The following is a 26,072-nucleotide window of genomic DNA, read 5'->3' on the forward strand; positions in this document are numbered from 1 at the left end:
TATTGTTAACACAACACAACATTGTCATCTTTGACGAGTGTTTTTACTGCCGAATTGCTGGCCATACACAAGGCTCTTAAATGCGTTCAAGCGTTAACTTATGACTTTTAAACTGTTCACTCTATATTATTCTCATACTTATGTTAAATTAACTATAAGCTTTTTGTCTTGTTCTTTATATTGTTTGTTCTGTAATATTAAAATGTATATAGTGCATAGGTCCTAAATAGCCCTCGAGGCTGATGGGCCTTTAATAAATAAAAGCTAAAATCTTCATAGATAGAAAAAATCTAATTTTTGTGCATCAGTTTATTTTAATGAGTCGATATTCAACAGTTGACCAGGTATATAGAATCACAAATATTATTGGAAAAGCGTAAGACGAGAAATATTTTGCTCAGCCTAGTATAACAGACTTATTTATAAACTCTATAAAATATTTAGATAACTAGGATATTTAGAGTTAAAAAGGAAGAAGCTTATTCAATACACAATGAAAGGAACAACAGCAGGTGTACCGCAAGGAAGTGTCTTGGGTCCTAGGAGGCAACACCGTAGAAGCAACCAGAAAATTGCAACACGCTAGTAATAATATAAATAAACGGATACAGACATGGAGAATAAAAACCAACGAGCATAAATCAGTGCATATTGAATTTGCTTACAGCAGAACTGTTCATATAGCAATAAATATGAATAATACTATTATTTCATATAGTAAGAACACTAATTACCTTGGGATTAATCTTAACGTAAAACTTTATAGGAAGCGTATCAAAAAAAGATGAAATGAACTCGAATTAAGATGTATTGGCAAAAAATGTATTGGTAACTGATCAATAGACATATAGAGTGAGATTTAATAATCTCTAGAATTAGTTAGGATAGACTTTAAAATAAGTTAATAAGTAAGTATCTAGAATAAGATTTAGATTATAAGTTGTACAGCAGATCACTTACTGAAGCCATCTTCTGCATGCCAGTATAGTTATATTATTTAATGAATATTATATGATAATACTTATTGCCTACGGGCAGATTCGGTTGACGCAGTGGTCTAGGCGATAGGACAGTCCCCCTACTGTTTCGAGAGTCGCGGGTTCGAATCCTGCTGGAGCATGGTCGTAAATGTATGTTTGTGATTCTAATTGTGATTGTGTGAAAAGGCAATGCAGTCATGCCAATAACCAGAATGGTAAGACCGGATGTCTTCTGGGATGGTCTCTAAATTAGTTACTGGCCAGTCGGTAGGCTTAAGGCCGAGAACCGTGGTTCGAAACCTACGTTAAGCAATAGGTGTTCAGGAGTGAGAGAGATAAATGAGTATAATTGTTAATTATCTTTATATTTTAATAGTTTTTTCTCAAGATACCGTTTTTATAATATCTACATCTTTATAGCTTCATGGCGTTAGTTTGGTTATTTCTAGTAGATCGTCGGTCAGTGTTTGATCACATTTTGTTGCCGCTACTTGGCTTATATATATTCAATATGTATATTTATATATATATATATATATATATATATATATATATATATATATATATATATATATATAAATATACATATTGAATATCACATTTAAATATTTATCATATACATAATTACATCATAACTTCCACATGGAGTAGATGATATCACTTATTTTGTATTGCTAATAAGTTAATAATATTTTTTCGTATTGTTACAGATGTTCGTTGATCTAGTTTGGCAAAAGTCTAGTCCGGTTGTTTCGGGAGTGTTGCTATCTACTGCAGCCGGGCGTACTATTTAGGTTCCTCAATTATATCGTTGAGAGTTCCTCTCCTCGTTATAATATAGGAAATAAAATCTGAGCTGCCTAATCAGCGGGTCTGTTTGTCATCGGTAGATATGCATATTCCGTATAGGCGTTTCGCGTTTTTTTTTATTGAACTTGGACATTGAACATTGGCTGTGTTGAAATGGTCTGGTAGCGAGTATTGACGCTGTAAGTAGAGTAACAAATTTATCTCCTTATGTTAGTGTTTCGTAATATGTTGTATGTATTATTAAGAACCACTATTGCCTTTAGTGCAGTTGATTTATTTTTTGATAAAAACATTTTTGAACTAAAAAAAAAGGTTGCGCCCCCGGGTGGGCTCGAACCACCAACCTTTCGGTTAACAGCCGAACGCGCTAGCCGATTGCGCCACGGAGGCTATGCGTCGACTTTTTCATATGTCGTATTTACACATGATCTATTTAGAAATGAAAGACTATTTTGAGTTTTGTCCACTGATATTCTAATTTATGGATCATCATTTAAAATCATTAACATACTATTTCGACTGCTATTATCTTTTTATTGGATGACATTTGTTTTCTATATATAAGAGCAACTTAGATAAGAAAGTGGAGTGGATGTCGCAATATTACATGCATGGAATTAACAATATTTTCAAGATAATTATGACAGTGATATTCACTATTTTACTATTTCCTTATGATATGGCTGAAGATTCAGAAAAAAAAAGATTGGACACCCTTTTTTCTTCTTTAATTAAGATAAACACCTTCAATATACTTCAAGATGATATACAACACAGAAAATTATATATCATTGTCATAATTATCCTGAATATATTGTTAATTCCTTAAAATTAGTTCACGATCCCCTTTATATGTCTTATCTCAAGGTTATTTTCATTGTTGTATGTACTATTCTATTTTAACATTGTATAGCTCTTATTCAATTAAATTCAACCACTGCATAATGTTTTTCCTCCGCTTATTATATTTCTTAACTTTTTTAGATAACTGATCCGTTAACCTCTATACATCATTTTCTTGTCATATAATATTTTGTTTATTTTATACTGTAACTTTGTTCTGTTTCCCCAGACAAGTAGCTTACCACATCAATGTTATTTGATCAGATTTTTTGTTTTTTTGTTTGTTTTGGTCATATAAAATGTAAGTTACGCTAATTGTAGAATTCTTTCGGTTCTATTGTTAGAGGGTCTAATTTACTAGACCTTTTAACTGAAGTTTTTAATATTTGTGACATGGAAAAGAATTATGACCTGATAAAAAACATAACGTTCGCAGTATATTGAACGTCTGGTAAATATAGACAATCAAAAAGATACCAAGTAAACAGAACAGACGTGTGCAACAAGGATGATTCCCATCGGCTCGTTGTTGAGTGTTTAGGAAAACGAGGGTTTAAGTATCGAGGCTAGACGAAACGTGTCGCATGGTAGACCTGGTAGAGGACTCCTTATCGCGCCTATAACCATAAATACCAAGAGGACCCGAAATTGTGGAGTTTTTATTCCTTAAGAGTCCGAAACGCACATGTTTTATCAGCGTCAGAAATTCTAATAGGAAGAGTGTTTCCCACCCAGATATTCTCAGCGAATTGCGGTACAGAAAAGGGTTTCTTGGACCAGCCTTGTCCACCACCACTAAGAACCTGTGGGAAGAGCACAAAGAGAAGACGAAAAACAAATGGAATGCCTACCTTTTAAAAAGGGAAGTGGCGCCACTCGAAACAAAAAAGTCACCAGAGAGGCCAACAATCTAGGGAAAATAGCGGCTCTCGGAATTAACCAACATCATAAATTCCATCTTGTGGCTGCAATACTTCCCAAAAAATTTGGAAACATGCACACATAGTAGTGATTCCCAAAAAAGAAGCAGATTTATCGCCTTCAGACTACAGGCCCATCAGCCTGCTCAGTTCAGTGACCAAGATTGCTGAAAGGGCGATCCTTTTTGCACTCAACCGGTTCACTGAGCAGAACTATATCATACCAGATGAACAACACGGGTTCAGAGCCAAACATTCATATGCACATCAGACCACTAGATTGGCCGCAGAAATTCACTTCGCTATGAAGAAAAAGCACAAGCTCTGCGCGGTCTTTTTAGACCTAACAAAAGCGTTTGACAAAGTTTGGCACGACGGCCTAATACACAAAGCGATCGAAGTAGGCTTACCCGAAGACCTGATAATTTTACTGCGTTTCCTTTTTGTCGGATAGATCCTTTCAAATAAGGGTCGGTAAAACACTCTTCAGTCTTAAATCAGTCAAAGCAGGAGTCTCCCAAGGTTCTCCATTAGTCCCAGCATTATTCAATCTCTTCATGTCAGACATCCCAATGAAGAAAGATGTAGAAACCGTCCAATACGCGGATGATACAGCTTTCTTCACCAGTTCCCATTCTATAGATGCCGCTCAAAGAAAACTTCAATTTCAATTAAATGCCACAGTCCAATGGTTAAATTTCTGGATGTTGCAAATCAACCCCCAAAAAACCCATGCCATACTCTTTCACAATCAGAGAGACATCCGCGCCTACCAGCTGAGAGTGGAAAAAGTCTCAATCCCGTGGCGACAAAAAGCCACATATCTCGACCTCATCTCTGACCGTAGATTCCTATGGTCATCACAGATAAATAAAGCAATCTCCAAAGGCTACGGTGTCGCCACAGTTTATCGGTTTATCAGGCCGGAACTAGTGGAAAAGCTGCAGGTAATACAAAATAAGCTTCTCAGGCAAACTCTGAACACCCCATGGTTTGTCAGAAATACCCAAATTCATCGGGAAACTAACACACCAGAAATAAGACGGTTCGTTTTCTCCTTATACATGAAATTACATGCAACCTCAGGTCCAACAATTCCCACATCAGATCCCTGTCAGGCCCAAAATAAAGCGCCTTCACGGGCAATCCTCTCTTATAAATTGAGTTAACATCAGCAAGGAAACCTTTTCAGCTGGTAAATCAAGCCCAAAAAAACAGTCTGACAGTAATTTGCATGAACACTGAGGAAAAGAGTGTTATTGAAAATGAGAAGAATAAGGTATTGCTGAGAGAAAATATTGAATTGTTTGAAGAAGAAACTATTGAATTGAATGAAGAAGAAATAATTGAATGAGTATTAATTGAAGTATGATTGAAAGCATAGATTTCCTGTCTATATTAGCCAATCTACACCTTTCGTTAATAGAAAGTACATGCGATTTGAATGAAATCCATAATCATACTTTTCCCATGTATTAATTAATATCTTTTAAGTGTATATATATATATATATATATATATATATATATATATATATATATATATATTATATAATTCGAATTTGTCTACAGTCTTAACTGCTAAGACGTAATGTCTTACTTCATCACTTACTCAACCCAAAGCTTCCGCCCAAAATTCTGGTAGACTATATTTGTTCACAGCAACTTCAGTCCGCCTTTGGTGGTCTTACACCCAGAACTGTGATACATATGTCGAGAATCTAGGGATTAGGGGGTGTTTTACAAAGCTATAATATTTCTAACTTGTAAAATTTTATAATAATTAATTTTTAATTTTTGGCGAAGGCTCTTAAATAAAGATAATAAAAATATAGATTAAGATCATATGAAAAATAGGTAAACATAGATGTTTCAAATTACAAACTTATATGTTTGTATCGAATATTTGTAAACCACTGTGTCTTTGTAAAGCTTTATATGAATGTAACGAACCAGCTCTCTATTGAATATAAAAATATCACTATACAAAATACTACTTGAAATGACCAAAGTAACTATATATAAGCCAGGTTCTGCAAAAATATAACTTCTTCATCACCTTTTCAAAGCTTCAACTCAGTTTAAAACATATGGCGAATGCGCCCAAATAAAGATAAACATATGGAATAAAGATCCGAGAATTGCATTTGTAGTATTCTACACACTCTGAACGCCAATGAAATAAAGACGTCATGGGCATAAAACTCTACCCTGTTGTAGCAGACATAACCGAAACCACGTAACAGTAAATCTTAATAAAAATAATCACATTTTCCTTTAAAATCATCGAACTAGTGTTTCCAGTATAAAAGCATACTTGCGTTTCATCAAGTCAGATATTCCTTGATATTTAGATTAAAGTTTAAATATTAAAATAGTATTGAATAATGTAATATTACACAAATTCAATAACTAACCTATATCATTGTACGAGGTGTGGTCAAAAAGTAACCTGAACTTAATTTATGTGTCTACATTTATAGCATGAGTATCTATGAGTATGAGGCAGGATATATATATATATATATATATATATATATATATATATATATATATATATATATATATAATTCGAATTTGTTTACAGTCTTAACTGCTAGGACGTAATGTCTTACAATTTCAGCTGAGATATGTATATGGCGCGAAATGCCACTTAAGGACATCGAGGAATAAATGTGGAACGGTTACCAACCTAACGTCTTCTGTTTTTTTGATAGGTAATTTGAGTTTAATTGAATGGATATTGATTAGTTTAAAATAAAAGTTATAAGAAACTGAAATCACCGTTGCATTTAAAAAAATCAGAATTTTCGGTAATTTCCGAATATAATAAAATTAGAATTACAATTTTTTATTTCCAACTAAGCAACTTCCGGCGTGGCTTCGAGGCTCGTGTTTTGTTTTTCTATTAAAGACTACTTACGTCAAATAGTTTCAAAGTTGATCACTTGAGACGTCGGTCGAGGACCACTCTAACCAAGGAATAATTTGGTAATTATATCGAAATCGTCTGTCTCAGACTCGGCGAAGAGCGCACAGTCGAGCCGAGCCAAATAGCTTTTAATTAATTGGCCGCCGTAATTCCTAATTAAAAGTTTCGAATAGTTAATTAGATGCTGACCTCCTCGCGTCTGGAAAGGCTGACTCCGTCCGCGACTCTTCGGCAATAATAACCGAACTTATTCGGCGGGTTGAAAATTAAAGTTTTAATATCCAGTCGCGGCACTAAGTTTCGGTGAGCAATTATGAGCCGTTTGTAGCAAGGAGAACGTGCAGCATTATGGTTTCGAAGCCATATAAGATTATTAGAAGGTTTTTTGTTCTTTTTAAAATCGTTTCTGAGAAGGTCCACCAAATGCAACTGTCAAACGTCTTCTCCAGCCAACACGATCGCCAGACTTCACCATTATTAAACCGATAAGGGAAGTTTTAGTCAGAGAGTGAGAAGGAAGTGGAAATATATAGTTTTTCCAAAGTTGCTGCGAACATACGTCATCAAAATGTTTAATGTATTGCATGTCGAAAGTTGTAAATTCGTTTTAGAATCAGATACTATTTTTCTTCTCATTTTATTCTAGTTAAAAAGAGACACAATGCCGTCTGAGTTCGAACACGTAAACGACTGAGTCTGTCAAAGTAGTCCGGTTGCCAAACGTATGCATAATTCTTGAAAGCAATAGTGAAAGAGGCTATAACTCTAACCTATAAACTATTGTGGCTCTATAATTAATTGTAGTTTTTAGATGTACTATAATGTTAAAATAAATTATAGTTAAACTTATTAAATTTTAGATTAGCCTTTTGTTATAGTTCAAAGACAAAATAAACTAAAACTCACAGTTGATGTAGCAACATTGCATTGTTTTAACGTTATAAATTGCGATGACGTATGTTCACAGTAAATTTAGATAGACTGTATATAACTAACATCATTGAAACAATCAGCAGATGTCGTGGTACAAGAATGATACAACACTTCCTTGCAAACTATCCGTACAGTCTACGAATCTATTCCATGAAGAATTACCGTTTCGAAAGAAAATGGTGGTTCCACACATTATTGATAAATAAATATTATGTATATTTCAGGTATGTTCTGATTATTTTGCTGATTCCCTGTAATTGTGTTTAAGGATTCTGGGTATACGAGAAGATAAGAGTTAAAGATTAGTACGTATTTTAGCTGTTGTTGTAGTGTGCCGGTTTACTTTATTGTTGGCTGTTGCAAGAATAATACTTCTATGGTACTGTTGGCGATTTTTTATTTCCTTATAAACAACGTATGAGATAATTTGAATTATATTTTGTCGTAATATTGTATGATGTGTAATGAAGCCTTACAGACCTTATATATTGCTTTTGGTTAACCTGCTAAAGGTAAAACGATACTTTAGTATGGGCGTAAGTGTTTTAAAATGATCGTCAAGATGCTGAATATGAAGGCACTATATATATATATATATATATGAAGGCACTGATATTACTAGCTAATTGAAGTTCAAGTTCATAGTTATTGTGATTATTTTTATTAAAATTTACTGTTACGTGGTTTCGGTTATGTCTGCTACAACATGGTAAAGTTTTATGCCCATGACGTCTTTATTTCATTGGTGTTCAGAGTGTGTAGAATGCTACAATTGCAATTCTCTGATCTTTATTCCATATGTTTATTTTTATTTGGGCGCCTTCGCCATATATTTTAAACTGAGTTGAAGCTTTGAAAAGGTGACGAAGAAGTTATATTTTTGCAGAACCTGGCTTATATATATATAGTTACTTTGGTCATTTCAAGTAGTATTTTGTATAGTGATATTTTTATATTTAATAGAGAGCTGATTCGTTGCAGTCATATAAAGCTTTACAAAGACACAGTGGTTTACAAATATTCAATACAAACATATGTTTGTAATTTGAAACATCTATGTTTACATATTTTTCATATGATCTTAATCTGTATTTTTATTATCTTAATTTAGGCGCCTTCGCCAAAAATTCGAAATTAATTAATAGAAAAATTATTTCATTTTTTTATATTTAAATTATAATATTAAGCCGATGTCGGTGTATATATGTATAGAAAATAACGGCGCATAGCCTCCGTGGCGCAATCGGCTAGCGCGTTCGGCTGTTAACCGAAAGGTTGGTGGTTCGAGCCCACCCGGGGGCGGTACTTTTTTTTATTAATTTACTCATTGTATCAATTTCCCAAAAATATTTATTTATTTTGCATTTCGTTTATAAAATGTCCGCAGAATTTTTATTATAACAATCATCGGACATACCTATGCAACATGTATTTATACGATTATTTCTGTAACTTGCTAACAGTGCAATGAATTACTTTTAATTTATCTTCCAGGTGAAGGTATTTAAACACAATTATTCGGGCTTTGTGTTAACGATTTTTCATTTTACTCAATAACATCACGCACCTTATACTAAATTTGCGGAGTAAGCCTTGGAATTATTTTGTGACGAAATGGCGAAGGAAATTTATTTTGAAGTTTATGTTGTGTTCCTATCTCTCATAGCGGATTACGAAATATTCTTGTAATAATTTATCAATATAATAACTAATTACGTAGGCTGAAATGCATAAAGCACTATTTGTTATGAATTTATCTAATTCATTTTAGTATTTAGGAACGCAGGATATTAAAAAAAAGTTAATAGGGTAATCAGCACATTGCCAATAAAAATGTACGTGTTTAATTGTGCAATCACGCCAACCACTATCACGCAGTGAATTCGACAGTTGTTGGATGCACTTTATAAATGTTTTCAGTCGAATGTAAACAAATATACGTGAGAGCCTGACATTTGTTCCATTAGTTTTTCGAGATCGGGTTTCCCCGTTGACCGACCACATGTGTTCCCGTTCTTACGTATCTCGAGTTTGTTTCAAAAGCACCGAACTCGCTATCAAACAAATCTCGAACTTGTAATAAAATATCGGCGTAATTTGGAACAATTGTCGCGTACAGAAAGAAATTAGTTTAGTCTAGCATAGAAAAGTACGGTTCGGAAAGTTTTAAAATACAGTTTATTTTTAGTTTAAAATGAAATAAATCCAAAAATATCCTTTGACGCGTAAATGCACACTGTTGTCAGATATGTATTATCATTATTATTACATATTATTGTTTCTTTGATTTCAGAGATATTAAGATTTCTATTAAGTCTCTTAATGTATTTCTCGTGATTATTATTAATACTCTCTCATTTCGTTAGAGCGAATAACAAAGAGATAATATATAACCAGGGATACAAAATGAAGTGGTACAGCAAAATATAAATACAGTTATAGTTTATATAATCTTAACTGTAAGACATATATAGAGAGATTTGACAATGAGACAAGAGTAAATATAAAATTCAAGATTATAGCCTATAGTAAGGTCAGTTTTTACGAGGGCCACTATTTATATTTCGGGAATTGGCCACACTAATGTCATGTCAATCTGACGGTTCTATCGTAAAGTTTGACATTTTTGACGATATACGTACCACAAGACACAGAGGAATTAGAAGTAAATCACCCATATATAACCTGTGAACAAGTTTAGCATTAGTTTGCCACCAGAGAGCGCGACCGACAATTTGAAAAGCGGGAAATTTAAAATATTCTATTAATAAAAATGCAATATAAGCTTAAAAATACATTTTATTTGAATATATGTAAAATTTACATTACAATTATGTCAAAGGAAATTTCTTAGAATTTTCTATGTTTAATGACAATATGTTGTACTAACAATATATTAAAATGTAATATAACAGATTTAACACAAAACTAATACTTTTAAATGTACAAATTAATAAACTACAGAACATTTTATATTATTTTAAATATAACTCTGCCAAATATAGAGTACAGCACAATATATATGTTGAAAACTATTGATTTTGAAATGTTTTTTTAAAATATTTTCTTTGCCAAATATTTATTGTAAGTATATAATTGTACATCATCCATATAAGCTATGTTATATTTAGATATTACAATAAAATATGTTTCATTTTTGCCTTTTTCTATTCTGCTAACTTTTCTCATCCACCGAAACAAACAACGCCTAACTATTATCTTTCTAATTATGTCTCGTTCAGAATGCTCAAAACAGTTGATGGTTTTGGAAAACACAGGCGTTTGGTGATTTCAGATATTGGACAGACTTGTTAAGTTTTGTGCATAATCAGGGAATTCAATAAAACAGTCAAGATATCATTTACCAACAAAGTAAAAAAAGTCTCTGATATGTCAAATTACATCTATCATACTACAGGCCTTTAATAACTTCACTGTTCAACTCACATTTCCTAACATATTTGGATCAATGTTTTCTTTCTTCTATGCAATAGCTAAAATGGAGGCTTGTTATATTTTACAAATCAGTTACATATAATTAACTTTATAAAAGACTCACAATGTAAATAACAACTGGAAACCATATCCCTGTTAAGCAATGCTCTTCTACATTTCGGTTTATAGTTATCTGTATGAAATGTACATTACAAACCCTTTTGCTCTAATTTAAGACCTCACAAGTGATTCCCATCAGTTTTCCATCATTTCTGACATAGAGCAGGATCCCTAGGAATGCTGGATATTGTATTTGAAATGGTACTACATCCTGGGACGCAACACTTGAGATGTCTTAAGATTTAAACAAATCATTTTAACTGAAAAAGAACCATAAAACACGGTCAACAAAATAACGCGTAAGTTCATAAGTTTTTTAAGTTTACTTTGTCAGCGATGATGAAAGAGACGCTTTCAACAAAAGCTTTGTCAAAAAAAATTAAACCAAAATTCTCTATATATAAATCAAATTGTTTCTATAGAATGCATAGAATTACCAAAAAAGTCCAAAATATCCAGTAAATTTTTTATTAATTTCAGCAGATATAAACATACGTACACTACGCCTTCTTATTTTTTAGAATAGCCTTCTGAAAGCAGAAGATGTCAAATTTCAGCTTTGCTACCAAATTTATACTTGGAGCCACCTGGCGGCAAATTATATAAATAAAACACTGTATCGCATGCGCACATTTAAGATACCCTTCTGAATTCTCAATATTTTGTGATACGTACTCAGAACATTTTGTCGCACGGACGCGATTTGTTTATTTTATATTTAGTTGAAAAGCATCACGTTAGACAAAATGCAAAATACATTAGAACCAAAATAAAACAACTATACTGGTTAGTTGGAAGATACTCTCAACTTGATCTAAAATCAAAGAGGTTGATCTATAATACAATTATAAAGCCAATTTGGACCTATGGGGTGCAAATATGGGATTGCACTAAAAATTCAAATCAGTTAATCATACAGCGCTGTCAAAACAAGGTTCTTCGATTGATTACCTATGCCTATCGCTATGTAACCAATGAAGAACTGCACGATGACCTGGAAATCAAATGGATTTGCGAAGTTGTGCAGGATTTCGGCTTGAGACACGAAAGAAGATTACTAAATCATTCTAACGTGGAAGCAATACAACTGCTGGACAGCGCACAGGATGTCAGGAGATTGAAACGAACAAAACCATACGAACTTGTGTGAACATTTAGTGTGTATTATTAGTGTAAACTATAGCTATAAGTTAATAATTAATAAATAATTATAATTTTATAATTGAGGAATACATTCTTATGTATTTTCTCGCACTCGTCTTGCTTGTTAATTAATCCAAGTACATAGGAAAAGTAGTAATAAATTAATTGTAAATTAAGATTGTACTAAGCGTATCTAATAAAGATGTTATAAAAAAAATTTAGTTGAGAGTTTCGTCTCGGCAAAATATGGAACTGAATCGTGAATATTTTCATACGATGATTTTTTACGATTTTTGACGCGGATTATCACAACAAGAGTGCCTGAATCAACTTAATTTGATTTTTGGCGATGAAGCTCCATCAAAAACCACCGTATATCGCTGGTTTAGTGATAATAATAATTTAGTAATAATAATTGTTTCTGTAACTAACATATTTTACTTAGAATAGGAACTATCAAACACATATTACTTTTGTTATTGCTAAGAAGCGTATAAAATGGTGACACCGTTTTTAATAATTCGCTCACAACTATCCAAGAATATTACAAAGCTTTCTTACAATTTTATATGTGGGAAATTTAAACTAATCAGATACACAAACTAATTTCAACATGGCAAGTTATATAACCAATTACATTTTTAGTCCACATAACGTTATACATACAAATATATGCAGGTTAAATACATCTAGATATTTAATGTTATTTCATTGACTTCCCTTCAAATATGACAAATTTAAACCAATTTCTAAGTGTTCCTATTTTCTTTTATGCCTAGTAAGCAACGAAACAGTCATGCTGAAACAGTTCTAAGTGACCTTTTCAGTCAATTTGTGTGGTAGCCATTTTTCCTTCTTTGTGATATTTCATATTATGTGTCTGTAAGTAATTAATTCATTAAGTTCGTTAGTCTTTAATCAGTTCGTATGGTAGTTTGCGTTTGAGCCTACGCACGTCATTGTAATCGCGCACATTTAACTGTTTGTCGAGTGCATTGGGATGCAGTAACAATATTTCAGAGTACTTTGTAGTAACACTTCAAATCACACTCGTTATGAGGATATCGCGCTGAATTAGGCTATTGAAGACGTAATATGGGGCATCGACGATGACTCGAAATATTTTATTCTGCAACCACTGAAAGATAACTTGTTAGATTTGCTGGTAGTACCCCACAGTTCAACACCATAGGTCCAAATGGGCCTAGGTATTGACTTATACAACAAAACCTAGATTTACGCCCTATCAACCAATACATTTGTTAAGCCCAAGCTATTTGCGTCTTGTCCCTATATGTTTTTTCCATGTTGAATGTCGATCAAAATGCATTACCTGATGTTTAACATTGTCTGCTTGAGGGAGTTCATAATTATTCAATTTTACTGCTCATTTGCTTTGACACGCCACGCTGTCAACCACAATTCGAGTTGTTTAGATGAAGTTGGAGGTTTCTTGTGGCTGAATATTAAAATATAAGTTAATATTTGATTATACATTTTTGTAGTATAATATTTTGTATATAAATCTGATTGATTTTCGAATAATACATACTTGGAATAATATCGTATGTAGTTTAAGGCAGTTTGGAGGTTCGAAAATTCGATTTACATGCCACAGATGTTAACAACTACCGTTAATTCAAGATCGGGCGGCGAACTTTGAAACCCCATCACATACCATGGGGCGTTCGCTTTAGCGGATAATTACAGTTCAACGCCGAAACGTTGTCAAACAAGCAAACAATCCGATAACCGAATCAATCAGGCCGACAATCGATAACTCCACCGCTCCCAATCTAACCCGACAATCGCGCCAAATTAAGATCCACCCCGGGGGCTTAATCGCTTACTAATTTCTACTCAGAACCCCATTAAGAAACACTACTTGTCACCGGCAGCGGAACCTTTCTGGAGGGGGGGTTGGTCCTCCCCGGTCGCCCTCTCCCTCCGTTCGCCGCTCAGCCACATCAATCGACCATCTCCACAGGTCGGTCGGTCTACAGGAGCTTTTGTTCGCTGCCGTCAACTGCAAACGCGGTCCCGATCGGGAGAGAGAGTGGGAGCGAGGGCGACCCCGGCGGATCCAATCTAGACGCCTTTCAGACCCGTAATCGTGTTAAACACTCCACGTGGATGGCGACGCGGTTTTTCCGCATTTCCTGGCCGAAGAGGGCTGGCGAGGATGAGGCCTCGGGTGAACGAGAGCGCTCACCCGTACTTTTTACACTTTTTTTTACCGGCGGAAAGGTAAACACTTGCGCCGGGATGAAGGTTGGAGGAATCGAAATTTCGTCAAATTCAATTTTGAGTCGTAATTTCGTCGAGCTGTATTTACTCGAGATGCCGATTTGATTTATATTCATCGGTTACGTCCGCACATATTGACATCGATTGGTTGTGCTGCTTAAAATTTTACGTTCTACTTCGATGGGAAGCGCGGGGAACTGTACTCTTTTTTATATCAACCGAAAGATTTTTTAAGGAACAACATTTGAACTGACTTGACTTTTATTAAATTACGCAAAATCTATATAAATAAAAATTAACCGCTGAAATGTACTTATGAGCATAACATCAGAATCACTGCATCAAATTCGATAATTGTACAAGGTTTGTATAAAAAATAATTTAAAAGGCCTACGGAAAATTGTTTACGTTTTACATTTACATAATATAAAGAGATGATTTAAAATGGAAGAACCTTGGAACTATCTCCTTATCCATTGGTATCTGCTCTCAGAATAATTTGTCATTGTTTTTTTCTGAATTTTGTTGACTATTTCTTTTAGAGTTACTAGGTTTAGAACTGTTTCTTTATTTTTATTTGGATAAGGTGGCAGCAGTTTTGGGCGTATTAAAATTTTTTATCATTATTATATTATATTATTAGAATTAGTATTAAAAACATTTATGAATCAAATTGTGTGAAGTATATTGGTAAGCATCACACTAACCTATTCAGAAAGGAACGAAATGCATATAGCAACATGTACATGCAATTGAAAAGGACACACTGACATAAAGAGTATGCAGAATACTACAAAAAATTAGAGAACTTCGGCCAAATAAAATAATAGCAGTGCAATGCTTTAGACGAGAAGTTCACAAAACGCAGAAATCTGCAAAGCCATCTGCCTGTGAAAATCAAAAACAAAAAACAAAAAGATAGTACAATGTCATCACCCAAGAGAATAAATGTTAGCACAAAAAATAGGATAGAAAAGGTGAAAAAATCCAAATCTTCCCAACACATATCAAAGTAAAACTTAAGGAATTTTGACATAAATCGAAAGCGGGCTAAAACAGTGGATCCATGCACTAGAGGGTATTTCTGACAACCAGTCACATATACAGATATAGTTCTCATATCGGGGACCCATTTTTCTTTCACCAAAATAGTCTTCACTGTAGAACTTAACAACTCACAGTTGTATAAAAATTATTGTACTACGCTTCAACTCAGTATAAAATTCTTTATAATTCCTGTAATTTTCATTAACCTGTTATTATTGGGGTGGAAATGACTAAGAAATTTGAAAATGGTCAAATTTTTACCTATCTGATGAAGATAGAACTCTCAAGATAGAAGTATTTTAGCTTTAGCTTTTATAGTATTTAAGATATACCGCATAAACTACTATTCGATTTTTGCACAATTTTTTTAACTTCCATTAACCTGAGATTATTTGAGAGGAAATGACAGCTAGAAACTGAAAAATGGCAAAAAATCACACAGAAAATATTGACAGATGTATAGTTTTTCAGTTATTTTGAGTTTATAGATATATAAACAGTCACTAATTTTTTAAAGATAGTCTTCACTGCATAACTTAAAAGCTAATAGCTGTATAAAAGTTATTAAATATCATTCGATCCAGCGCAAAATTCTTTATAATTCCTGCAATTCTAACAAAATACGAATAGAAAAAATGTAATAACAAAAAACTTGAAGACGATACAAAATCATAAATATTTACGACTATACATATGGAAGAAGTGCCCATAATTTTTTACCTCTCAGATAAAGATCACTTTCAATATTCATGTATTTTAGTGTGAAAGATACGAAAATTAATGTTGTATGTATGTATATAATCAAATTGTTGTGTTAGCATATGTAATTTTTAAGGAATGTGCCAAAAATAAATCATATTTCGAAAGTATACTTTTCATTGCATATATGTGAAGCTAAAACTGATATACAAAATGTGAGAATTCATTCTATGCAACGTAAAATTCCCTATAATCGCTGTAATGTTCATTATTTTGTAATTAGTTGAACGAAAATGGTAACAAGAAACTTGAAAATTATAAAAAATCACAAATTTTCACGATGAAAAAAAAGTTTGTCTCTCGAATCAATATAGAACTCTCAATATACATGTATTTTAGTGTGAAAGAAAAGACAATTCATGTCAAATTGCTGTAGCATTTAAATTTTTTAAGTTATATAACATAAACTGAAACCCACTAATTTTTTCAAAGTATACTTTTCATTGCATATCTTTGAGACTAAAACTTCGATACCACATGTTATACTACCATTCGATTCAACGTAAAATTATTATATAATTTATTAATATAGTAATGATATATTTTATAATTTTGATTAATCTACCCTATAATTTTGATTAATCTACGGACATTTGGGTAAAAATGATAGCAGGAATCTAGCTAGGAAAAGGTGCTAAAAATCAGACAAAGATAGACCTCTTGAAATATAAGTATTTTGGGAGTAAAAGAAACGAAACTCTACGTTAAACCGTTTTAGAATTCATGTTTTTTTTTAAACATATAATATAATCACAAATCCACTTATTTGTTCTGCATTTTTGCAGTATCCAGTAGTTATATAGTTTTCCAAGTTTCCTCTACAGTGCTTTAATTGTTATGTTGTCCCGTTGTTGTTTTTCTTATTTATTTACAGACAACTAAAGAACAACTCTTAGATTGGGAACTATTATTGCCGAATCAAATTTTTATCTCATTCGTCCTTACCGTTCCATTTATTTTTTCGTTCAGTTCTCTCATTTCCGGCACAGCCGCCATCGCGAAAACAGAATCGAATACAATTCAATATCGGCAGGCTACTCATTTTTTTTTTGTTAGATGTCTAACGATGAAACCGACACCGAAAAAAGAAACAGCGAGCTGACATCCTCGGCGTTCGTCGACAAACACTTCACCAGGCGCTTCTCGGACCTTCGGCAGTTTTAATATCAGCCGAATCGACGGCGTTTGAACCCGTGTTTGCTACATTTTCATTATGAAGTGTTATTCGTGCTTGTCTTTTGTCGCCGAGGGAGCCAATACCGGTAGTAATGTAGCGGCGACGGGAGGAGACGGATGGGGAGGCCACGAGAAGGATAGGGGGTGACCATCTCGAGATAAGATTGAACTGCGGTGTTGTAATAACAAGGTGGAGAGAGAAGTGGAACTTCTTTAATTACGGTGTTTCACTCAAATACATACAGGGGATACACGAAATAATAGGAAAACCGAACAATATACAGTACATCTTCTTACTGTTGGCAATATTGCTTCTGTGTAAGTAATTCGAAGCGTAACAGGTCAGTTGAAAAATCCCCGGCCTGACACATAGATGGCGCTACTAGAATTAAATCCATGTTTTTAGTTAGCCCTAACCATCAAAAGATGCGTGTTTATGAATTGTAACATTTTGAGTGAAGCAACTTTTGTTATTGTGAAAAAAATGGATAAAAAGGAATTTCGCGTGTTGGTAAAATATTGCTTTTTGAAGGGAAAAAATGCAATGCAGTGGACGTCCAAAAGAGGTTGTTAACGACAAGAACATTAAAAAATCCACAAAATGATTCAAATGAATCAATGATTGATTTTCAACAAAGTCATTCAAGATCGTAAAACCACTAAATATATCAACTGTACGTATACATCATATCATTCACGAATATTTGGGTATGAGAAAGCTTTGTGCAAAGCGGGTGCCGCGCGAGCTCACTTTTGACCAAAAACAACGACGATTGATGATTCGGAGCGGTGTTTGAAGATGATCAAGCGTAATAAACCCGAATATTTGCGTCGATATGTGAAAATGGATGAAATATGGCTCCGTGGTTTCACTCCGAAGTCCAATCGACAGTCATCCAAGTGGACTGCACACGATGAACTCGCTCCAAAAACGTGGGAAAACACAACACTTGGCTGGCAATGTTATGGCGTCTGTATTTTGGGATGCGCATGGAATAATTTTCATTGACTACCTGGAAAAAGGAAGGACCGTCAACAGCGACTATTACATAGCGTTGTTAGACCGTTTGAAGGATGAAATCGCTGAAAAAGTCCGCATTTGAAGAAAAGAAAGTGCTGCTTCACCAAGGCAATGCACCGTGTCACAAGTGAGTGAAAACGATGAAAAAATGCATGAATTGGGCTTCGAATTTCTTACTCATCCACCGTATTCTTCAGATCTGGCTCCCAGCGGCTATTTCCCATTCTTAGATGTCAAAAGAATGCTCGCTGGGAAGAAATGTCAATCGTCGAAAGAAAAGGTGATCGCCGAACCGAGGCCTATTTTGAAGCAAAGGACAATCAATACTTTAATCACTGTCTTTCTTATGCGACCCCACTGTTGACTGTTAAGCCCCGCTACACTCTGAATCACTCACCGTGAACTGACTCTTTGCACAGATGATGAAATCATAGATACTCTAAAATCATTTGTAGTGGATGGACTGAGAAGGATTCCTCAGATAATCACCTATACCGACTATCCTGAATTTTAAAAGAAAATCTCTACTTATTTTTTCCCTCGCCACTACTTCATTCGAATGAAACACTCCTTTTAATTTTTTTTATTATACTTGCTTTGGCAGCGTTCCATTACTAATGGGTTTAATGATTTAGAGTAACCCCATAAGCCCAAATAAGCTTTATAATTGACTGATAAGTACAAGAATGTCTTAAAAATAATTAATAGCATATTTATGCAGAGAAAAGACGTATTGTTGGATTAATTTCAGAGCTTTGTTAGAGTTTTTTTTAATACAACGTGTTCATTATCTATTCAAATAAATAAACCGTGACCTTGACGAAACGATTTCGATATTGGCTAAACAATTTCCACTCGCAACTGTCCCTCAAGTCTCGCGCTCGAGCCCGTCCAACGCACGGGAGCAAATAGTCATTGCCCTATCGCCTTAACCCGAGGGATGATCCGTCGGGTCTTATTACCGTCGGCTCACACGTGCCGCCCCCGCCGTAGGGTAGCGAAGACAAACTCGCCAAACTATGACTAATACGGTCTTATTGCCGATTTTGAGGGTAGAACCGGTAAAATAATATTCCGGAATAACGTGCATTACTTGTCTATGGGGTGCGATATGGGTTTTATTGCGAATTTGTTTGATTTTCGATAGTGATTCGGACGGCTTTATCATCGAGCCCCATCACTTGGTGGGTTTTATTGTATTTATAACGTGGCCAGTGACATATTTATTTATTTTCTAGGTTCCGGTATTTTATCATACTAAAAAATGAAGTACTACATTAGGTAATGATATTAGGTGTTTGGGTTTATTTTGATATTTGATTTGTTATTGATAAAGACCTGACCTAACTGTTTTCCATTTAGTATTATTACCGATTAAAATTTGATATAGATTTGAAGAAATCTGTTGTCGAAGGCCACCAAAAACTTTGATAAAGTTATGATGATGCTAAAGAAGCATATTATGATTTAGATGTCAATGACAAAAAACAGCATAGAGGACGAAACATCTTTGAAGACATATGTAGGCTGTGTGACAAATTTTTATTTTGTTCTATGATATTAAGTAACATTACTTTTTTTGTCAGATTGTATCTGCTGAACACAAAAACTTAAACGGATTTTTTGTAGCACGTTCCATACGTAACACGTTACGGTTATAATAAATTAAAGTAATTTAAAAATTTAAAATCATATTTATTTGTATTATTAATTTTATAAAAATAGTAATATATATTTACAAATAGACAATGACTCAAAATAGATCAGGTTTAAGTGGTCAACAGAAAAAATGAGCCATATATTCTGAAAGAAAATGACGAGATATTAACTTTTTCTGTTGTGAACAGTAGAATCCTCTTTCATTGCAAATTAGCAGTAATATGCTTACATTTTAGCATTCCATCTACCTTGATAACACTTTCATATCAGTTTTATATCCTGGTGACATATAATTACAAAACGCAAACAGCTTGGGCTTAACCTAAACCAAATGTACTGGCTGATAGGGCGTAAATCTAAATTATTATTAGATAACAATATTTTGCTGTATAAGTCAATACTTAGGCCCATTTGGACATATGGTATTGAACTGTGGGGTGCAAATCTAACATAGCTATTCTCCAGAGGTTCCAAAATAAAGTGTTGCGAGTCATCGTCGATACCCCATATTATGTGCCCAACAAACTGGTTCAGCGCGATATTCCCATAGAACCCATAACGAGTGTGATTCGGGAGTGTTGGTGCGAAGTACGCTGAAAGACTATTAGTGCACCCAACGTACTCGCCAAATAGTTAAATGTGCGCAATGACAGTGAAGTGCGTACGCTCAAACGCAAACTGTCATATGAACTGGTTAATAGAAACATAGAGTGAGATTTAATAATATCTAGAATAAGCTAGAATAGTTTTTAGAATAAGTTAGGATTTTAGCGTAAATAGATATTGCTCGGGGAATGGAGGCAAAACGAAATGAAACAGTGGTGTTTACATTATGTGACCGTTATTTATTGAAGTAATATAAAAATCTGGAAAATACAAAATAGATAAAACGGATGGCAGCGGTGTTACCTGGAGACGAGGCTTGGGCAGTCGATGGTGGCACGTCTAAACCAAACGATGGTCGAGTACTGAATGATTGGAAATACCATTCAATAACATCCCAGATAAACTTCTCGGAGTTACCAGCTATTCTTTATCGTGTTCTAGTTACCGCTGCTGTCACCCCGCCCGTGTTCAACATCTGGGATTATATTTCTGGGTACTTCATTCCATACCGTTATTCCACGATGTTAAATTCGACATACCTCAAGGTCGCTACAGAATATACTTTATAAAATAAGTTAGAATAGTATCTAGAATAACATTTAGATTATAAGTTGAACAGTAGATCACTTACTGTAGCTCCACTACATGTCAGGATGGTTTTATTACATAACTGAAATCATATAATAATACTTATTGCCCACGGACAAATTGTTGACGCTCTAGAAGATTAATAAAAAGAAATATATCCTAGTTCACCTTGTTTGTCATTCGCCGTTTCAAAATGTGGGGGGGAGCCGAAATGGGAATGCAAGAAATGTATGTACAACAAACAAGAAATCAGAAAATTTTAACGAACCAAACCACATAAACCTTTATAGTGTATTATTTTATAAGCGTTACTCTTAACTTTGGTTCAAGTAATTGAATTTAATTTTGGTTTGGATAAAACGTGTGGTGTATCTATCCTGTAGGTGTCTTTCTTGCGTATTGATACAAGTAAACGAAAACAATATCAACTATGGCAAATATATTAGACGTATTTAATATAATGTAGGATGTAGTAGAAAAAGTTACTTATAACGCAATAAGAAGGCACTCAAGTACAAAATAAGAAACGGCGGACAATCAACTAATGAGTAATGAATCCTGATACTAATTCTAAGCACCTTTTCCTCCGAACCCAAACCAGCCAGAGTATAATCAATATCACGTCATTAGATTTCGAACGGTGTGCGACTCTCCCATCCGGAGACTCATCATTTTATTGGATTTTAAGTTGCAAACAATCGACGTTACGCGAAATTTAATTTAGGATTAAATAATTAGGCGAACAGCGAACGAATCGAATTAGACAGTCATTTGCCGGAATCTTTTTTGCGGCGTTTCCCGCGCCAGAGCCGCTTTTGCAATGCTAATAATTCGGGCTTTAAGGAGAATCGTATTTCCATTAGCGCCCGATCCAGTTGCCCGCCGACCGGCAGCCAGCGAGCCTATTACGGATTCCCGGATACTGTGGCGCCATCAATATGCTAATTTGGGGAAAATTATGCGGGACGGGACGAGGGACACCCATTTAAAACGAATTTATCATCCAGGGAAGCGGGGACGCGTACTGACCGACGCTTCTTCATTACGACGTCTATTATTTGGTTATTTATGGTTCAGGCAAACTTCGTTCATCAATATTAGATATATTCGTTAAATATATTTAGATTATTCGATAAGTTCAAGGAAATGAAACTAAAATTTCTGGAAACAAAACTGGGATATTAAAACCGAAGACTTAATCTGTACATATAAAAATAAATTGCTGTTCGTTAAGTTCGCTAAAACTCGAGAACGGTTGGATCAATTTGGCTAATTTTTGTTGCGATATATTTGTGGAGATCCAAGAAAAGTTCATATGTCCATAGTTTCTTCTTGTGATATGAATATTGAGTTGGTTTTATCTCGCACTATCTAAACTGAGCTACAAGTGTCCGAAATGGTTTACAATTTTCGTCAAAACCTTAAAAATAAAGGCTATATGAAATATTTTCTATTCCAATACAATATTGTTCAAAAAATGCAAATGCAAACTGATATTTTATAATTCAACGTCGCTTAATTTATATTATCTTATTGTTACACAAACTGCCCTGTCATTTTTGGATGGCGGTTGGATTCATAATTCAATTTATTCATTCATCCTTAATGTCGAAGAGCTTAATATTTCGAAAGAGCCTATATTTTTATATATTTATTTCAAAGAAGTACCAACAGTTGTAAATTAGAATACCGAACTTTTAGTTGCCAAGTAAAAGGGTTTAAGGTTTTTGAACTTTTGTTTTTGAACATTATTATTTACAAAAAATTACAAGTTACAAAAAAGTTTAAAGTTACTATTGTTATGTTTAAAGGAACAGTTTCATTTTGAATTATGTAACAATTATTTTTATGTATTATATATTTGATTTCATTGTAAAGATGAATGGAGTAATGAGCACTGAATATTTGTATCGTATTTTCTCAATCAATCTTTGATCAACTATTATATTCTTCAATAAAATAATGATTCTATTTATCGATAACCAGGAATATTTAAAGATTATCATTTGTTCAAACGTAAGTGAACCAAATTTTGACATTCAAAAGACTTAAACAAACATTGAGACGGTTCAGAAGAAATCAGATATTGGGAAAATCGAAAAAGTCCACCAAAAAAAACCTAACTTAACATGAATGCTGTTTATCAATTAAAATGTTGTCCTTTTTACCATATTAGATAAATAATATTAAAAAATAAGAGTTGCTAAATGCTATTATTCCTATTATTGTACTTTGTTATTTACTTATCATATTATAAACGGGACATAAAACCATATATTTTCATAAAATATAAGCGTACAATCGGCACATAATTTTCAATATCGCGGTTAGTGCGGCAAAACGAGGATGTTAAAATCACTTCGATGAATATAGTTATGACTAAAATTAGTCGAAAGGAAATTATCTACTGAAATAGTCGATAGTAAAAAGTAATCAATTACTAAAGAATCGATAGTCGTTTTCAGTCGATAGTTCTCAACGCTAACTATAAGTAATAATTCGTGGATTTTGTTTGGAATCAAACGACACTGTTTACCGGCGGCACTTCGAACTGTAGATATTCTACCCTCGTTGCTGACTTCGAAAAAAAATTAAAGTATACAAGTCTAAATCCATCCACTTCTCATAAACCATACAAAACGTAAACCTCATTCCCCCGAAACCACCATAACTTAGCGGCATGTGGCTGGCTGCACAACATCCATTTTGATGAATTTCTCCCCATATTTACCTTAATGAGATTTAAGATAGTGACGCCGGAGAAATGGGCGAAATAACTCTTTGCCCGGGATAAACAAACGGGTAACTGAGATATGTCTTCTGCCTCGCTAGAGCCCACTAATTTAAGACACTCGAGCGTCGTGTATTAACAAACGACGATATTAGACAAACAAATAGCCTGGAGAAAATCGTCTTTTATATCCAATATATTATTCCAATTAATTTAATATCGTTTATTTTAGTTTAATTGTTTATTGGTCGCATAAAATCATATTTATTCTTGTTCGACACGTATCGGGATAGGTCGTCTTGTTTAATCTATATCTTCCTGTTAGTCAAAGATTTCTAAATATTGTTAACAAAGTGTTTTAAGAACAATAAATCTTCTCGTTATAATAAATTATCGTATAGAATCAATTAGCAATAAATAAATGAAATTTTTTATATTACATCTTACATTACATATTAATTTATTATTATTGTCTTCTTGTATTTGTTGTTGTGTTGCTTCCATGTTGCTGTGATTTAGCAACCTTCTCTTATGTCTTACGACGAAATCTTGGATAACTTTGTAGATTCATTTGATTTCGAAGTCATCGTGTAATTGTTCGAAGAACTTTATTTTGGCCGTGTTGGATTATTAGTTGGTTTGATGTTTTAGTACAACTTCATACTTGCACTTCATACGTCTACATGTCCTTCATTTAACGCTTGTTTTGACCAATGAATCAATTTTTTTAATCTTAGGTCAGATTGGGTACATTTTTCAACTAAACAGTATCTTTGTTTAATTTTGAGTCTGATATACTAAGTTTTCGCTGATTCTACATGATAATTTCTTAAGTGATATGTGCAACATATACAATATTAATTCGACTTGTTTGATGATTGTATAGCTTGAGTTAATGCATCCCCAAATATATAGGCAACAGTACGCCAGTTGATTGGATAAGGCTTAATGTTTTTTGGGAAGTGGATTATTCCAGATAAATGTCCAGATAGTGCCTAGTTGATAAAGAAGAGTTTTTAAAATATAACAAAAAAAACTTGCATAACTTTCAATCATTAAAAGTTAAAATAAATAATGAAATGATATGATTAATGAATGAATGAATGAATGATTATGAATGAATAAATAATGATTTCTTGTAATTTTCAAATTTGTTGCTCTGAAATAATCAAAGGATAAGGAAAATACATTTTTATACAGCCATCAGTTTTTAAATTAGAATTAAGACAATTACAGACAATTAGTGAATTTGAGTTTGTGGGGCATTTCCTTTAAATTATAAATGCTACAGAACTAATTAAAAGGGTTAATATTACATGTATTACAACGTACACTAATTTTTCCTAATATAATAACAATTTTTTAAATTTTTTTCATTTTCATTTCCATTGCATTTATTTTTTTTTCCATTTCGTTGAAATAATATCAAGTTAATGGAATTTATAGAATAAATTTTTATTGAAGCTTAGTTTTTAAGATATACAACGAAGGGCGTAAAAGCAAATACAAATTAATACATATCTTCGAGAGACTAACTTCCCCTTAGTAAAAATAAACAAAGCTTTTGACACATTGAAACTGATTTCCACGCGTTTTCTTAACATTCGTTGAAATTTGGCTACCCATTTTACCATGTTACATTGAATTATAAGTAAATTTATGATTCAGACACAAATAGATTGGTTTGTAAGGGGTAATTTTTATCTTGACCACTATTTATCATTAAAATACGAGGCAACGCGCAAGAAATCAGAAGACTGTAGCGAACCAAACCACACGGACTTATATAGTGTATAAATATTGTTTTTAACTTTATCTCAAGTAGTCTACTTAAAAATGAAATTTATTTTGATAGGTACATACTGTATGTACTTATTTCTTGTGTAAACATATCCAATGTAAGATAAAATAAAAAAAATATAGGTGTTGCCCATCATTGATCTTTTAAAATATTTTAGATGACATTTAAATACCACATGGAGGAAACGTTTTTTTAGAGGTGACCCATGAATGCGTCTAATTTGTTATTCCCTGTAGGCCTGGTTAGTCAAGTTGTCTGTCATTCATCGACACAAGTGCTAGTCAGAGCATTTTTTTGATACAGTTTACTACACATCATAGAA

At 33.5% G+C, this 26,072-nt stretch overlaps 2 non-coding genes across 2 annotated transcripts; one reads left to right on the forward strand and one right to left on the reverse strand.

The window, feature by feature from the left end:
* Nucleotides 1-2,106: 2,106 nt before the first annotated feature.
* TRNAN-GUU (transfer RNA asparagine (anticodon GUU)) lies at nt 2,107-2,180 on the reverse strand. Its single transcript has one exon. It is a non-coding gene; the product is annotated as a tRNA-Asn (tRNA).
* A 6,465-nt stretch (nt 2,181-8,645) lies between these two features.
* On the forward strand, nt 8,646-8,719 carry TRNAN-GUU (transfer RNA asparagine (anticodon GUU)). The gene has a single exon. It is a non-coding gene; the product is annotated as a tRNA-Asn (tRNA).
* The last annotated feature ends 17,353 nt before the right edge of the window (nt 8,720-26,072 follow it).

This window comes from Rhynchophorus ferrugineus, unplaced genomic scaffold, assembly GCF_030347505.1.
Source record: "Rhynchophorus ferrugineus isolate W39M unplaced genomic scaffold, kcgeb_rfMv2 rfM10, whole genome shotgun sequence".
NCBI classification, from domain to species: domain Eukaryota; kingdom Metazoa; phylum Arthropoda; class Insecta; order Coleoptera; family Curculionidae; genus Rhynchophorus; species Rhynchophorus ferrugineus.